This window comes from Myxine glutinosa, chromosome 8 (assembly GCF_964187855.1).
Source record: "Myxine glutinosa chromosome 8, kmMyxGlut1.1, whole genome shotgun sequence".
Taxonomy (NCBI): domain Eukaryota; kingdom Metazoa; phylum Chordata; class Myxini; order Myxiniformes; family Myxinidae; genus Myxine; species Myxine glutinosa.
Window position 1 is genome coordinate 4,425,479 of NC_136268.1, and position 6,000 is coordinate 4,431,478.

Below are 6,000 nucleotides of genomic sequence, written 5' to 3' on the forward strand. Positions count from 1 at the left end.
CCAGAAACAATACAGCAGAGAGAGCGACCAAGAGTTGTGTACATGAATGAATGGATGAATGATCGTTTTAAGGCCATTTTCCCCGCTAGAGCGGGGGTCAGCCTTGCGGGCCCCATGACAATCATGGTTCCCTGTTTGAGGCAATGTTTTTATGGCCGGATGCCCTTCCTGACGCCAACCCTTGGTCACGCTCTTACGATGCGCAGGGACACGGTGTACCTATTCTAAATCGGGGTACACACCGTGATCATTCATCCCAGCAAGCTGGTACTCAATTTGCCGACCTCGGAAGGATGACAGGCTGAGTCAACCCCCCCTGGCGTTAATTCAGCGATCGACCGGGATACGAACCCAGGATCCTAGGATCCCAAGCCGGCACCCTAACCGCTAAATGTACACTTTGGGAAATTCAATTCAGGGAAACATCTTCAACTACAAGGACACTGTACAATCTATAGATGTAGAGGAATGGTTAAATAGCTTTGTAATTGTCATTGTGAACATTCCATATTTAAAGATACACCTCATAAACACATTATCACAGGTGATCTCAGAATGATAAAAGATTACGTGCATTGCTTACAAAAGGACGAACTTATAGAGAAAATAAAAGAATAAACTGGAATAAATCAATGGAACTTACAATGATGGGACTGAGCGAATGGACGATAGCACAAATTGATAAACACAAAGTACCAAACACACAAATGGCTTTATGGTTGGAGGAGGTAAAGAGGAGGAGGTAGAGAAACATGTGAAAAGGAGAGTTGTTGATTTGAAAAGAAAAGTTCGAATTGATATAATCCGAAGGTAATTTTAAACAATCCAGAGACACGTGATTGTTTAAAACAGCTTCAAACACAATATGTTATTGTTCCAGTTGACAAAGCAAATAATAATATTGCATCTGTATGTAAATCATTCTATATTCAAACACTTTTGGAAGAATTGGGCTTAGACACGGGAATTTCAAAGACTACAAAATTGGAAACGATAACAAAACAGACTTGATACAACACCATACAAATCACTCAAAGGTGAGAAGACTGTTCGTTCCGGATAAACACCATAAATTACCATTCATTTACTGGATCCCAAAAATGCACAAACACCCTTGTAAGATGAGGTTCATCAGAGCAAGGAGAGAATGTAGTTTGCAACCTTTGTCGGGCAGTATTACAGGGGCAATGAAAATAATCTGTAAATGCTTTAAAAACTACCATGAAAAGGTGACGTTTTATTCTGGAATTAAGCAGTGGCGGATTAACGCACGTGCCCAGGGTCCCAAATTCAATGACGTCATGCAGCCAATGCAACCCGAGATCACGAGAAATAACGAGAGATAACGAGAGATAACAAGAGACCAATCATGGTTCATATCTTTCGAGATGTGACCGAGTGTGGTTTTCACTTTACCGACAAAACATATCACCTTGTAATTCGTGATAAACACAGCGTAAAGGGAATGCTCCATCTCGAGGAAAGAAATCATTGTCACATGATGAATAGATTTTTAAAAAACGTTTTCCCCTGAATCTACACAGGACTACTAGCAAATTAAGGGGTGAAGTTAGTATTCGAAGAAAAAGCAGGTTATGTGGAATAATAACTATGTGAGATGTCATGCGACATATTGTTTTTTGCCCTATACATCAATGGTGAAGAATCACTTAAAAATTATCAGATCCAAATCCAGATTAAAATCTTCATCAAAATTAATCAATTCTTCTTCGTCACACACCCAACCTGCCCAACAAGTTTCGTCCGAATCCTTTTAAGATATCGTGCTATATATCGTTTTTGGACCTATCTCTCAAAAGGTGAAGAATCACTTTGCAAAAAACGTTTAGTAACCGAATCCGAATCCGGATCTTCACCAAAATCTAATCATTTCGGCCTTGTCACATACTCAACCTCCACCAAATTTTGGCCGAATCCATCCACAACTTTGAGATATTTTGTTCACAAACAAACAAATGAAAAATCACTCATAGAGCGACACTTGGCAAAAGAGAACAAAGTAGAATGGCACTCAGTAGAGCATTCTTTTGACCTCAAAAATAATTAGTGGTTGAATTCAGTGACCTGATCGTCTTCAACGTTTAAGTTAATCGGATGAAAATTGACAATTTTAGAAATTCGGCCTATGTTTACCTTTGGGCCTACGCTGATCTCAAAAATAGTTGGTGGTTGAATTCCGTTCGCCGATATGAAAATCCTATTCAAATTTCAAGTCAATCGGATGAAAATTGAGGATTTTGGAAATTTGAAAAGATTGTTCACCTAATGTTGACCTTATGTTGACCTTTATGCCTATGATGACCTCAAAAATAATTGGTGGTTGAATTCAGTGACATGATGTGGAAATCCTCTTCAATTTTCAAGTCAATCGGATGAAAATTGAGGATTTTAGAAATTGCACCTTAAGTTGTTGACCTTTGGCCTCTGTTTACCTTTTGACCTCAAAATCAATGTGCTTCTTCCTTATGATCGACTCTACCATTTGGTAAAGTTTCGTGAAGATCGGTTTAAAATTGTGACCTGTAGGTGATTAACGTACGACACACAGAGAGAGACAGACAGAATAACGCACAAGAGTCAAGACCAACCAATTATCCATATACAGTGGAACCTTGACTTACGAGTGCCCCAACTTACGAGTTTTTCGAGATACGAGCCATCGCTCGGGCGGTTTATTGCTTTGAGATGCGAGCCGAGATCTGAGTTACGAGTTTTCGCCACCCGGTCACGTGGTTATCTTGCCGTGCAAGTACAGTACGTATCTCTGTCGTATAGCGCTGCGTTTTTGTTTTCGCATTTTGGTTATTTCGGAAAATTTCATGTTCATGTCGAACATTTCATGTTCATGTTCATGTTTTCATGTTCATGCCATGCCAGGCCACAACTTGTTCAGAGTGCCGGCGATAGCTCGCCTTCTCTTTGTGGAAAACACGGTGAGATCCTTAACATCCAACAACTAATGGGACGCAAACGGGGCGCCCAGTTTAGCGGTACACACATTGATGAATCACCCTGCCTGTGATTCACCCATGACAGGTTATAGCTGGGTCGGGATTCAAACCCAGGCTGGACAGTTTAGACTTTAGAGTCAAGTGTGCGTACCTCCAGTCCAGGCCATCCTGCCAACTTGTATGCTGCATACAGGTGAAATATAAAGCGCGAGATATTTTTATATATACTGTATATATTTTTTTTAATTGGTGTGGTTTTTGGCGGGCTGGAACGGATTATCCATATACAGTGGAACCTTGACTTACGAGTGCCCCAACTTACGAGTTTTTCGAGATACGAGATACGAGATACGAGATTTCGAGCATTTCAATGCATTTCAATGGGGAAATTTGATTTGAGATACGAGCAATTTGAGTTACGAGCTCGGTCACGGAACGAATTAAACTCGTAAGTCAAGGTTCCACTGTACTTGAAAATCTTCCATTTGCCTTCTTCCATTTTCCATTTTCGTAAGTACCAAACATCTTCCATTTTCGTAAGTACCAAACATCTTCCATTTTCGTAAGTACCAAACATCTTCCATTTTCGTAAGTACCAAACATCTTCCATTTTCGTAAGTACCAGACATCTTCCATTTTCGTAAGTAGAAAACATCTTCCATTTTCGTAAGTACCAAACAAACAGGGTTAAATAAGTACTGTACGTGAATACACAATACTGTTCGGCGTTCGCACACATAATACTGTATGCACGCATAATACTGTATGCACGCACACATAATACTTGCTGTACACACACACAATACTGTACGCACACATAATACTGTACGCACACACAATACTACGCACACAATACTGTACGCACACATAATACTGCACGCACACATAATACAGTACGCACACATAATACAGTACGCACGCGTTATACAGTACGCACGCAAAATACAGTACGCACGCATAATAGTTACTATTTTACACACGCAAATACTGTATGCACACAAAATACTGTACACACGCAAAATACAGTACGCACGCATATTACAGTACGCACGCATAATACTGTACGCACGCATAATACTGTATGCACCAGAATACTGTATGCACGCATAATACTGTACGCACACATAAAACTGTATGCACACATAGTACTGTACGCACACACAATACTGTACGCACACACAATACTGTACGCACACACAATACAACGCACACACAATACTACGCACACACAATACTACGCACACACAATACTGTACGCACACACAATACTGCACGCACACATAATACTGCACGCACACATAATAATACAGTACGCACACATAATACAGTACGCACACATAATAATACAGTACGCACACATAATACAGTACGCACACATAATACTGCACGCACACATAATACAGTACGCACGCATAATACAGTACGCACGCATAATACAGTACGCACGCATAATACAGTACGCACGCAAAATACTAAACGCACGCAAAATACAGTACGCACGCAAAATACAGTACGCACGCATAATACTGAACGCACACATAGTACTGTACACACACACACAATACTGTACGCACACACAATACTACGCACACACAATACTGTACGCACACACAATACTGCACGCACACATAATACTGCACGCACACATAATAATACAGTACGCACACATAATAATACAGTACGCACACATAATACAGTACGCACACATAATACAGTACGCACACATAATACTGCACGCACACATAATAATACTGTACGCACACATAATACAGTACGCACGCATAATACAATACGCACGCATAATACAGTACGCACGCATAATACAGTACGCACGCAAAATACAGTACGCACGCAAAATACAGTACGCACGCATAATACAGTACGCACGCATAATACTGTATGCCCGCAGAATACTGTACGCACGCAGAACACTGTACGCACGCATAATACTGTATGCACGCATAATACTGTACGCACGCATAATACTGTACGCACACATAATACTTACTGTACACACATAATACTTACTGTACACACAATACTGTACGCACACATAATACTGTCCGCACACACACACAATACTGTACGCACACACACAATACTACGCACGCGTTATACAGTACGCACGCAAAATACTGTACGCACGCAAAATACTGTACGCACGCAAAATACAGTACGCACGCAAAATACTGTACGCACGCAAAATACAGTACGCACGCAAAATACAGTACGCACGCATAATACTGTACACACGCATAATTACAATACTGTACGCGCGCATAATACTGCACGCACGCATAATAATACTGTACGCGCGCAGAATACTGTACGCACACATAATACTTACTGTACGCAAACATAATACTGTACGTGTATATAGCCACATAACTTATGTCATAAGTGAGTCATTTCCCAATACAACCCAGGAATCAGAGTTCGTCGTTCACGACGCGCATTCAATGGTCCGACCCACGCCGTGGTCACGGTCTCGCACCTCTCACTCTGGTTGTTGTTGATGGACTGCCGCGTGTAGCCGTGTACTGACGTGTCGGCACGGAAAACTGAAACAGGAGTACTGTCAATTATTCAACCAGGAAAATAACTAAATTCAAACAACGGCGCCAATTGGGAAAGCAAATAACGTACTTTTGTTAATACATAATGCTCCCAGGGAATTTTTATGACTTAACCTTCCCAGAACTCTGGGTGTGTTTTGCCCTCAAGGCGTTTTGTATTTACAAAATATTTGTAGGTTCAAACGTTCAGATCAATCCGCTCTCAAAGTCAAAGCCGATCGCTTATACACCTCTTTCATTCAAAGTTATTCTTGTAATTTCGATAATTGTGATTATAAATTACGATAAGTGAAAGTTTCCGCGCCTCCCGTGCTTATTCCCGTACAGCGCTTTTATTTGACCGTTGACGTAAACAATCCTTGGAAGGATCAGTTGAGCATTTCTAACTTGAGCATATTTAAATTTAACATCGTGAGATTTGTCCCGAAAGGCTAATCGATACCGTTCCGCTA

The 6,000-nt window shown here is 40.8% G+C and overlaps 1 protein-coding gene across 1 annotated transcript in view; it reads right to left on the reverse strand.

Moving 5' to 3' along the window:
* Positions 1-5,593, reverse strand: part of GAS2 (growth arrest specific 2) — a 129,179-nt gene extending 123,586 nt beyond the window's left edge. Inside the window, exon 1 of the mRNA XM_068124005.2 lies at positions 5,467-5,593. The gene's annotated coding sequence lies outside the window, so the exon portion shown is untranslated. The remainder of the gene's footprint in view (positions 1-5,466) is intronic.
* Between the last annotated feature and the right edge of the window lie 407 nt (positions 5,594-6,000).